Source organism: Ochotona princeps, chromosome 20, assembly GCF_030435755.1.
Source record: "Ochotona princeps isolate mOchPri1 chromosome 20, mOchPri1.hap1, whole genome shotgun sequence".
In the NCBI taxonomy this organism is placed as follows: Eukaryota; Metazoa; Chordata; class Mammalia; order Lagomorpha; family Ochotonidae; genus Ochotona; species Ochotona princeps.
In genome coordinates, this window is record NC_080851.1 from 30409417 (window position 1) to 30421012 (window position 11596).

The 11596-nt window shown below is 49.8% G+C and overlaps 1 non-coding gene across 1 annotated transcript; it reads left to right on the top strand.

Moving 5' to 3' along the window:
- Positions 1-4071: 4071 nt before the first annotated feature.
- On the top strand, positions 4072-4176 carry LOC118758187 (U6 spliceosomal RNA). Its single transcript, XR_004995580.2, has one exon. It is a non-coding gene; the product is annotated as a U6 spliceosomal RNA (small nuclear RNA).
- Positions 4177-11596: the final 7420 nt, after the last annotated feature.

Genomic DNA, 11596 nt, shown 5'->3' on the forward strand with positions numbered 1-11596 from the left:
GAAGCCAGTACATTGTTTTCTGGGGTCTCACCTGTGTTCCAGTGGTGTTGTCTGATCAGCTGCTACCAGGGAAACTCGCCAGCCACACCAACTCCGGGCACTACCTGACTCACAAGCTACTTGTTTTGCTTGGCTTGGCTCAGGTCAACTCTCCCAAATGGATTGGTTTCAGAAATTTTGCCATTTAACAAAATTTAGCTTATTTTAAACGAAAATTTCAGCAATTCTACAATGAACGAAGTTTATATTCGTTCTTTTTTCTTTTTTGGTAAATTAAGCTTATCAAATTTTGGGTAAGAAAATAATAGCAAACTGGGGCCAGCACACAGGCTAATCCTCCAACTGTGGTTCTGGCATCCCATATGGGCACCAGTTCATGTCTCAGCTGCTCCATTTCTAATCCAGCTCCCTGTTTGTGGCCTGGGAAGACAGCAGAAGATGGTCCAACCCCTTGGGCCCCTGCACCCATGTGGGAGACCCAGAGGAAGCCCCTGGCTTGTAGCTTCGGATCAGCTCGGTTCTGGTTGTTGTGGCCATTTGGGGAGTGAACCAGCAGATGGAGGAGTTCTCTCTGTCTGTCTCTCTCTCTCTCTCTCTCTCTCTCTCAAATAAGAATAAATAAATCTTTAAAAGTAATACCAAACCTAAAATTTTCAAATGAATGATAAGGAATTTTTATTTTCTGTATAGACCATTGCTGTGTTTGCCAATCTCTAGAATATTAAAAATCCCCAGCTCTACCATATGCTTAAGGAGTTCTTTGTCAGGCACGATTTTAGGGGCTGGTTTTTTCTAGCCGATTACATTCGCCACTGACCAAGTTGATCAAATCCCCAAAGCAACCGAAGTACATGGACGTTTCTGGTGAGTGATGGTTACAGAATACGCTGTCGTGACTAAAGGATGCTCAGAGCAGATGTCTGGTCAGCCTTCGACTTCCTAAGCTGTTTCGTAAAGCAGTGGCCATGCTTTGGTTAGAGGAGGAGTTGACTCCAGATGTTGGCCGGGTCTGTGGCACAGCTGGCTGATCATGAGGCCTTTCAGCTCAAGCCCTTGCTCTCCATGTGGTTTTGTGGTTTTTGTTTCTATGGTGCAGAGGCTGGTGTTAAAGACAATAGAGTGCTGCATGCTTAGCGTCAGTTACAGACGTCTGATAAAACCCCGGTCCCTGGTGAAGAACTTCGGAGCTTCTGTGATGCGCTCGCAAGCGTTCCGCGCGTTTGGTTCCTGCATCATTTGACTTCTGCCTCCTGTTTTATTTATCACCTAAAATTAGTACTGAGGAAATAAAATGGAAATGCTTCTTTCTCTTTTTTAAAAAGATTTATTTATTTTTATTGAAAAGGCAGATTTACAAAGAGAAGGAGATAGAGAAAGATCTTCCGTCTGCTGATTCACTCCCCAAGTGGCTGCAATGACTGGAGCTGAGCTGATTCCAAGCCAGTAGTTTATTTTGGGTCTTGCACATGGATGCAGGGTCCCAAAGCATTGGACAATCCTTCATTGTTTTCCCAGACCATAAGCAGAGAGTTGAATGGGAAGTGGAGCCGCCAGGACACGAACCAGCGCTCCTGTGGGCTGTTGGTGCTTGGAGGTGGGGGATTAGCCAATTGAGCCACCGCGCCAGGCCCGTAAATTTTTATTCCTCAGAAATGTACCTTCAATGTGCACTCTGGAGCGTGTGCTGTAAAATCAGAACCATCAGTGTCTGAGCTCTTCTATCTTGACCTCTTCCTTTGTGCTTTTGAAAATGATCTCAAACTCAGGTTGGGTAAATGCAGTTTGTGTTGTGAGTCTGTAATTCATGTGGCTGGAAATGTTACAGGCGACGTTTGCAGGAAGCTGCAGGTGTCAAAGGAGACCCATGCTGCATTGCTTGCCAGCAAGTTTAGTAATAAAAAAGAACTACAGAATTTCCTACAACTGTTTTATAGAGTTTTTTCCCTACTAGTTCTCACTATGTTTTTTACATATACTCGTAGCATCGTGATATCCTTGGCCTTCAAACTGTCTTGTTTGGATGCAATTTTGTAAGTTGTCCACTGAGAGCATTCGATTTCCTTTTGTCTGTTAGGCCGCCCCCATTACCCTAGATATGCACACTTGAGAAGAGTTACATTTGAAAACATCACAACCCAGTGGGCGTTACTGTGTGTCCTGTGAAGTTTGCATCGGGAGCGGTATCCAAGATAGCTAACTGGGTGTGTTTGTGTTCACGCAGAAGGATTTGTAGTAGTCTGCATTTATTTGTACGTTCAGTTATCCAGGGCCATGCACAGTCTGCACAATTCAATGGAGGATCCCAGGAATGAACAACTCACACGTTTTCAGTCACTGGCTATCCTGGGTAGCATGATGAAATCTGAAGCCATGACATTCAGTCCCACCAGGACCTGACTCTTCCCCTTGTCCCAGTGTCCGTGCTGTGTACACACCCAGCCAGTCTCTGTGTGTCTCTTGCCTGGGGCAGCATGCTGTGCTTCTGTCCACCTTACCTCAGTTTCCTTGATAACAGTCCTTGCACAAGAACAGTGTGTCGAAAGTGCTTCTTTATGTGAAGAGGCAAAAGTTCTTGACTTAATATAGAAAGAAGGAAAAAAAGATCAAGTTTTGAGAGAAGGGTCACAATCACATAACTTTTATTATCATAAATTGATAACATCTGTCCTGTTTTATTATTATTGATCCTTAATTCATAAGTTAAACTTTATCATCAGTGCTTATGTATAGGAGGGAAAAAAAAACACAGCATCTGTGAAGTGTGTTACTGTCTGTGGTTCCAGGCAGCCCCTGGGAGTCTTGGTGCACCTCTCCTGTAGATGGGGCGGGGTGGGGGACATGGGGGTGATCCCCTGGAGCACCATATGTCACCCCCTAAGCAAAGTCAGCTGTCAGTTGCAGTTGGTTGTCCTCCCGTCGGCCACACCGCTGGGACGCAGGTGCTGTTTGCTTTAGGTTCTGCCAAATGGAGCCGTGCATGCGCGATCACAACCCTGGACACTTAGGCGCAGCTTCCTGAGTTAATAAAGATTGCTTGCTAAAAAAGGTAAATCACATCCATTTGTGCGTTCAGCAGAAGTGGGACGGTGTATCTGCTCAAGAACCGGTATCTGTCATTCTGTGGCCATGAGGGCCGAGTGCTGGCAAGCACCAGGTCCCTGGTGACCACCGGGTTCCTCGTGACTTGCAGGTGCTAGCACCCACGTGCCCTTTCTCACCACCTTCACTGGGTCCCTGAAGACCTGCCCCTGTCTCACACATCCTCATGCTTTACTTGGTAACCCACACATGAGGAGTTTCTAAGTCAGACAAAACAGACTATTTGAGGCAGAATAAAAATAACAAGAATCTAGCGCTTTTTCCCCTCTGTCATTCGGACGCATTCAAGTGAAACACGCTTCTCAGAATTTCTGACCCAGGCTGTCTTTGGGAAGGGGAGTTGGTGTGAGATCACTAACCTCAGCGGAAGGGTCCCACCAGGCAGTTCCCCAGGGACAAAGTCAGGTACCTGGAGGGTGGGGAAGTGGGCTCTGGGAGTTTTCTCTCTCGGCTTTTCCTCCTCGCAGCCTGAATTCCCCGCCCTAACTCCGCAGCTTTCCTGGCTGCCGCGTGGGCATGCACTGTGGGAATTCCTGGTTCCCACAGTGGATGAGCACCTTCCCCGTAGCAGCCCCCCACGCCTCTGCGCCTCTGTGCAGCTTCTCAATTGTGTTTGTCCAGGAGCACTGTGGCATGCCGGACACACAGGTGACTGGAAGTCATTATTTTGCAACTCATAATGTTTTCATAACAATTGTCACCATGTAACCCGTGAATTATTTTGAAATAATCTTTGGAAAATACCTTTGGTGCGCTTCATGGTTTATAAATGGGAAATGATTCATTGTTCTTCAGTGATTCACCATGTAATGGAAGTACTAGGGGTTTATGCTCCAAGCTTACAAATACCACCTGGATACAGGAAGAAATGTCTGGGGGTGAGAATGCTGAGACAGTATAATTCCAGCAGGGCTCTAATACTAAAGTAGTTTTAAAAAGAAAGTTCCCGCCTTTTTAAAAATAGAACTATTTAACTCACTTCAGCAGCAAATTACTAAAATTGGAACCATACAGAGAAGACTGGCATGGCCCCTGTGCAAGGATGACACGCAAATTCATGAAGTGTTCCATATTTTTCTAGCGTCACATTGATACCTTTGTTATATGTTCATTAACTTCATATGGATGAAGGCTCACTTTTTTTTTCTCCACGTGGTGGACTGAACTAGAGGGGACGCATTATGGAAATGTAGCAGAAATTAATATGTTTATAAGTGGAAACAGAAGTATGTCCTCATGCATGCAGTACAAGATGGACTCAACAGAATGACCGACAATCTCCTACGTTGTTGGGCGACACCTCAGTGGCAGCATGATGGACTTGTGAAAATTCATGAAAGACACCCATTGTAAGACTGGAGGGGAGAACAGAGGAGAGGGGAGGGTACTAGGGGAGGGGAAGGGAAACCCCAGTGCCTGTTAAACTGTGCCACAAAACAATAAAAAAAATAGAACTATTTATTTGGAAATCAGTTATACAGAGAGAGATAGAGAAAGAGAGACATCTTCCAACCATTGGATCACTCTCCGAATAGCCTTGATGACAAGAGTAGGGACAGTCCAAAGCCAGGAGCCAGGGCTTCTTCCGGGTCTCCCACATGGGGGCCCAAGGACTTGAGCCATTCTCTGCTGCTTTCCCAGGCCGTTAGCAGGGAGTTGAATCAGAAATGGAGCCCAAGGACTTGAACTGACATCTATATTGGATGTCAGTGCTGCAGGCAGCAACTTTGCTCACTATGCCACAAGGCTGCCCCTGAGCTTGCTTGCTTGCTTGCTTCTTCCCTCCCTCCCTCCCTCGCTGGGTGTTTCCCTCCCTCCCTTGCTTTCTTTCTTTCTTTCTTTTCTTTCTTTTTTTTTTTTTAAAGATTATTTTTTTATGGGCCCAGCACGGTAGGCTAGTGGCTAAATGCCTCGCCTTGCATGCAGCAGGATCCCATATGGGTGGCAATTCATGTCCCAGCTGCTCCACTTCCCATCCAGCTCCCCGCCTGTGGCCTGGGAAAGCAGTAGAGGATGGCCCAAAGCCTTGGGACCCTGCACCCGTGTGGGAGACCCGGAAGAAGCTCCTGGCATGGGCTCAACTCTGCTGTTGCCATTGCAGACCACTTGGGGGAATGAATCAATGGATGGAAGATCTTTCTGTCTCTCATCTCTCTGTACATGTGCCTTTCCAATAAAAAATACATCTTTAAAAAAGATTTATTTTTATTGGAAAGGCAGATCTATATAGAAAAATCTTCCATCTGCTGGTTCACTCCCCAACTGGCCAGTCCCTAGCTGGAACTGAGCCGTTCTGAAGCCAGTAGCCAAGAGCCTCCTCCGGTCTCCCACATGGCTGCAGGGTCCCAAGGCTTTGGGCCGTCCTCGACTGCTTTCTCAGGCCCCAAGCAGGGAGCTGGATGGGAAGTGGAGCAGCCAGGACATGAGAACTAGTGCCTGTTTGGGATCCCAGCACATACAAGGTGAGGATTTAGCCACTGAGCCATCATGCCAGGCCTGCCCCTCAACCCTGCCCTGACTCTTTTCAATAAACTGATGTTGATGGAAACTTAATTTCAACTGCACAAAATGGGTGATAAGCACGGGTTCACTTTAACATGATATCAGTTAGGTGAGGAGTGGTCTCCAAGTTTCCTTCCCCATCTTAAGCAATGATTCATGGCTAAGCATGGCTTGGGTTTGGTTTGTCTGAAATGTTTATTTGAAAGGCAGACAGACAAGAAGGTCCCATCCACTGGTTGGGGCCAAAGCTGGCAGATGGGAGCTGAACCCAGAACTCCCATGTGCACGGCAGGAGCCCAGTGCCTTGAACCAGCACTGCTGCCTCCGGGGTGTATGTCAGCAGGAAGCTGCAGGTGTGAGCTGGAGGTGGGGGCCAAGCCCCCACTCTGATATGGGATGCAGGCCCAACACCTACCCCCTAACCACAAGGTGCATTTACTAGAGGCATTCCTATCAACAACTTCTTGCTGAAAAGCATTCTGACACCAGTGTAGCATGTGGTCCAGTTTCAAGCTGGAATCAAAGTACCTGAGTTTCCCATCTCCTTGTCTTCTCTGTAATGGGCCTGTACCCTGTATCCAGTTTTCTGCTTGAGTGGCAGATTCCTACTTGTGTCTAGTGAGCGTGGAGGATAGATCCACGCAGCTGTTAACAGGGGAGGTGCATGCAGTGGACACTGATGGGGCATTGCCAAATGAGCTTTCAAGAACTTGCTGCAACTTGCATGATATCTTAATATATGAATTTCCCACATCATTGGTAATGCCTTGAATTAAGAAAAAATTATTTAGTTTGTTGGAAAGGCAGATTATACAGTGAGAAAGGGAGAGACAGCAAAAACTGTCTTCCATCCTCTGGTTCACTCCCCAAATGGCTGCAACACCCAGAGCTGAGCTGATCTGAAGCCAGGAGCCGGGAGCTTCTTCCAGGTCTCTCACGTGGATGCAGGGGCCTGAGGACTGGAGCCATTCTCCTCTGCCTTCCCGGGGCATAGGGAGAGAGCTGGATTGGAAGTAGAGAAGCCAGGAAACAAATGGGTATCCACATGTTCCCTGTGAGTTCAGCAGAAAACCATGGCCAAACCTTGGCTTGGCCCACTGTTTGCTCTCCGCTGTGTGGTTGGGGATGAGGGACCCACACCTGTCCCATGGGGCAGTAAGTCTTCCCTTCTCAGTGGTCCCAGGAGAAGTCCCCGGCTTCTGAGACACTGAAATCTTTAAGAGAGTTTAAAGAGAGAATGTTCACCTCCAGGGCTCACGCATTCCTGTCTGTCTGCATCCACACTGTTCCCTTTCCGTAAGAAAAATCAGTCTGGTTGAACTAGGACTACCCTAGCAGCTTTGTTGTCACTTGATCCTATCTGAATGATTCTATTTCACGTTGAGCTCACATTCCTTAGGCCGTCAGCTTTTTTTTTTTTTTTTTTTTTTTTGAGGATGGAATACAACCGCTAAGGTCACCCTTACTCTCAGATAGCCTAACCATGTTTGCTGAGGGTCCAGTGCATGTCAAGTTCTGAAAAAAAAAAAAAATCAAGGCGCAAACATGCTATAGTGACTCCTAATCGAAGCAGGTTATTAGCTAGGACGGTGTCTCCCCCACTTGTATCAGTAAAACGGAAGTTCGCAAGCAGGAAGTAGAAAGACAGGGACCCATTCCCTTTGTCCGCTGCTTCCTTGTGATCAGCACGGAGCTGATCCCAACCTAAGCTGGTCGGAACCCGCCCTGAACAGCAGGTGGCGCTATTGGCCTGTTCTACGATTGCTTGTTTTCTGGCCCAGGCCATACATTTATTTTAAACCTATTGCTGCATCTACTTTTTTAAATTTTAAATTTATTTAGTTTTAAATGTTTGTTACATAGGTGAAGGGATTGCAGACCCATGCAGGTATGGTGGGAAAGGATGTGTATTGGGGGCGGGGGGCAAGCCACCCTCCATCCTGTGACACAAGGTGCAAGTGGAGGGGGTGGGAGGGAGATGTTGCACTGCTCCTTGGCTCCTTACTGCCAGGCGACAGGTGATTTCATCCCAGGGACCCTGACGGGGGGAAGAGTGTCCTAGGGTGTTACTTGTGTAGTCTCATTTGTTCTGAAATGGTGTTGGTTTTGTTGTGCCATATGTGAGATAGCACTTTGCATATCATGTCTGTTTTGGTGTGTTCGTAGCCTTAAATGCTTGGAGGAGATTTTGGCTTGTAGCATTGTTCAACCTGCTGTTATTTTCATTTTGTTTTGTTTGGCCAGGCTGTCAAGATTCTGTGTTGAATCGGAGAGGCCAACTGTCCTGTCTTTCATGTGCCTCCTGGCATGTTGCCTTTCCTTACACAGAGTCAGCCATGGGGGCAGCCCAGTCCCACATCAAGTGCTCCAGAGCCAGACCAGACGTCAGTGTGGTGTTCCTTGAAGTTGGATATCGGGTGGAGTGGACCTGTTGGGCCACCTCCTAAGAGCCCAAGCCCTCACATGTTCCGATGGGCAGTGGAGCCCAGCCTAACCTGGTCTGCGCCCAGACCCAGCTTCACATGCATTAGCAGGTGCTGCAACCTAGCCTGGCCTGGTCCACCCCAGCCCCAGCTCTTGTGCACATAGGCAGGTGCTTTGGGCTGACCTTGGGATGCTGTCTGATCCCTCCTGATGATCCACCCTATCTCAGCCCCATGATTACCTGCGGGTGCTGTGGATAGTCTGTGTGAGCCCCCAGGAGTCACTTTATATATGTCGAACAAGCCGTCAGCGGGCCCCCTTCCGACCTGACCCCTGTCCTCCAGCCTCTAGAAATGCATGCCCTTCCCCCACCCCCTGTCAGGTGCTCACGGCAGCGGCAGGATAACAGTGGGGACGGCCCAGGCTGGTGTGTGTTCACGGTGTCATGGCGAGTGCTCCATCCCCTTTCCCCCAGATCTTAGAAAAAAAATTGGAACAGGCAACTATGCTGGCAAATTGGTATACTTAACAGAGCTAGTATTAACCAGACCCAGAATGCCCACATCTTGAAGTTGGATTTCGGACTTTGAAAGAAGAGAAGTGTGAAGCACAGAGAACAAGGGCCCCTTATTCAAGTGCTGCTGGCCCCCTGCCTGCCCACCAGCTCATCCTGGGGCTGCAGCTCAGGAGAGGACCAGGGCAGGTGCATCCGGCTCCCCTTTCCCTGGCTGGTAGACTGACAGATGGAGCCTGCGACTCAAATCATGAAATCTTCACCCCACCTCAAACAAGACAGGGGAAAACCATCACCCACCCCTCCCCGGCTCTGCAGGAAGTCTGGGAAGGTCTCCTCACTGGGGAAAGGACAGGTGGGGCTCAGAAAGAACAGGAAACCGCCCGCTCTGCAGGGTCACGGGGCAGCAGCAGCTGCACCTGGGACAGAGGGGCAGAGGAAGGGCCCAAAGAGAAGAGGGAAGCAGAGGTCAAGGCCGCAGCCGGCCACCTGCTTCAAAAGGCCGGAAGGAGTGCAGCCACAGCACTCGCTGGCCCCAGGAGGGTGGACTGGTTTCTTTTTTTTTCCCCTAGATCCTCAGCCTGGTGAACCGGTTGGGAGGACAATAGCCATTTGTCCTAAGAAAGTGTGGGTGGGAAGGGTGGGGTTCCAGAGAGCCCTGCTCTCCACGCCTCAAACAGGCAACAGACAGTCGGCAGTAGGATTTGTTCAGTTGACTGTTTCCTTGCCTGCACTTTGAGAAAAAGGCTGGAGGGTAAGGGTGTGTCAAAACCTATGTTCACGTGACCCGAAGATGAGCCCCTCCTTCTGATTTCCAGTTAGGACCATACCTGGCGTGCCTGGCAGTGGGGAAGCGCTCCAGCTGGAATTGAGATGTAAATCATGGGGAAGTGGGTGGGGGAGGCACGAATCCTGTCCTCATTTCTGTAGCTACAGGGCTGAGCGGCAGCTGCTGTGCACCTGATAATGATCAGAGCGGTGGCTGAAGGCTTCTCACTCCCCTTCTGCCCTTGCTGTCTCTGCCTGTCAGGAAGGGCACATAAATCACCTGCAGGGTATCTCAGGCAGGCCTCCCTGTGGTTGGTTCCCCAGAATGCCCCTGTATGGGAACCCCCCCTGAGGAAGACCCGGTTACTCCCGCTCCCCAGACCTTACAAACAGGAGCAGGTGTCACACAGCTGGGACATTGCTGTAAGGGCTGCAAGCCCATTTCACAGTTTGAGCCCTGGCTGCTCTGCTTTCAATCTAGCTCCCTGCTCACATGCACCCTGGGAAAAAGCTGGCGATGGCTCAAGTATTTGGGTCCCTGCCGCCCGCACTGGGGAGACCAACATGGAATCCTGGCTTAAGCCTGGCATGGCTTCTTATGGACATCTAGATGGAAGATCTTTCTGTTCTCCATCTTCTCCTCCCAGGATATCCTTGAACCACTTTTCACAGCTGGTAGAGAAGAAACAGAGTAGGTTGCTGGGTGTCACTGTTATGGGGATGTCCCTGGGCCAGCACCCCATCCTGGTGTGAAGCCCACACCCATTTGCAAAGATCTGGGTTCCTTCCCTGCAGGACTTCTCAGAGCCTTGACAACAGCTGCAAGACAGCCTCCCAAAGCCATCAGGCCTGCAGAATCTTCCCATTCTACCTCTTAGAGACCTGGGGCAGCCTGGTGTCTGTGGCCCACACCCAGGGTGGGGCTGGAGGGTGGGGACACCAGCCATGGTGACTGGAGAGGCCCCTCCCTCCCAGAGGTTGTGGGCTGATCCTTCTGGCCTGTTGCTGAGATGGGTACAATCTCCACTGCCCCCCATCCCAGCTCCAGGTTTGAAGGATTTGGTCTCCAACACCTGTGTTCTGCTCCGGTTTCCCAGACACCTCTGACACACCCATGGGGTCTGTGCAGTTCATGAACAGCTGCAGAAACAACACAGCGAGGAGTCAGCCACATCTGCCTGGGCTCCCTGGGAACTGCCTTAGTCTCCCCTGAGGGTGTATCAGCAACCAAGCCCTGCCCACTTTTTTTTTTTTTTTTTTTTTTTTTAGATTCAATTATTTGCAAGGCAGGATTCGGAAATGAGGAGGGAGAGAGGTAAAAAGAGAGTGTGTGTGGTGAGAGAGAATGTTCTGTCTGCTAGTTCACTCCCCAGATGGCTGCCATAGCCGGGACTGGGCCAGGCTGAAGCTGGCAGTCTGGAGCTTTTTCTGGGTCTCCCATGTGGGTGTGGGGGCCCCCAAACCTGGGCCATTCTCCACTGCTTTCCTAGGCCATTAGCAGGGAGCTGCATCCGAAGGGAAGTGGGATGGCCAAGACTGAAAGCGGTGCCTGTATGGGATGCTGGTGCTGCGGATAGCTTAACCTGGCATATGCCGTAGTGTCAGCCCCTAGCCTCCACCCCTTCGTGGGGTTACCACTTTCCACACAAGGGACCAAACCTTGGGACAAGCCTTACCCAACTCAAAGCACACACCTAGTGAATGTTCAAATAACCAGAGAATGGCTTTGTGCAGTCAGAATGTCCTGTGAGACACCCGGCCCCCATACTAAAAAGGATCCCAAGGTCATCTGATGTTTAAGTTCACCCAGCATCCTGTGTTTCGTCTGCCATATCCAAGTGTGCTCTGTCTGCTAATCACCTGCCCCGCACATCACTTGAGCCAGAGACCCTGTCTCAGGCCCTGCTTTGGGGAATCCCGACCCTTTAGGAGGTAGAAAGGGGCAGACATGGTGTGATCCAAAGCAGCGGGAATGTGCGGAGCAGGTGTGGCCCTGCCCAGCTCCCAGAGAGGACACAGTGGCCACCCAGGCTCCCTAGAGCAGGATTCTGGTTTCCCTGGATTTTTCTTCCTAATTAGGCATGAACTGCGTCAGGGACACCTGTGGCAGACCTTGTGTGACTTCAGCAGGACTTCCTTCCTTGGCTTGTGGCCGGCAGGAACCATGCCTTCATCTCATGCCTTGGCCTGAGTCCCAACAGCCGGGGCTTCGCTTCCTTGCCATTCAACACAGGTCCCCAGGTGCTCATGGCCATGCTCATCCAAAGAGCACCAGAGTTGCAGGCTTTG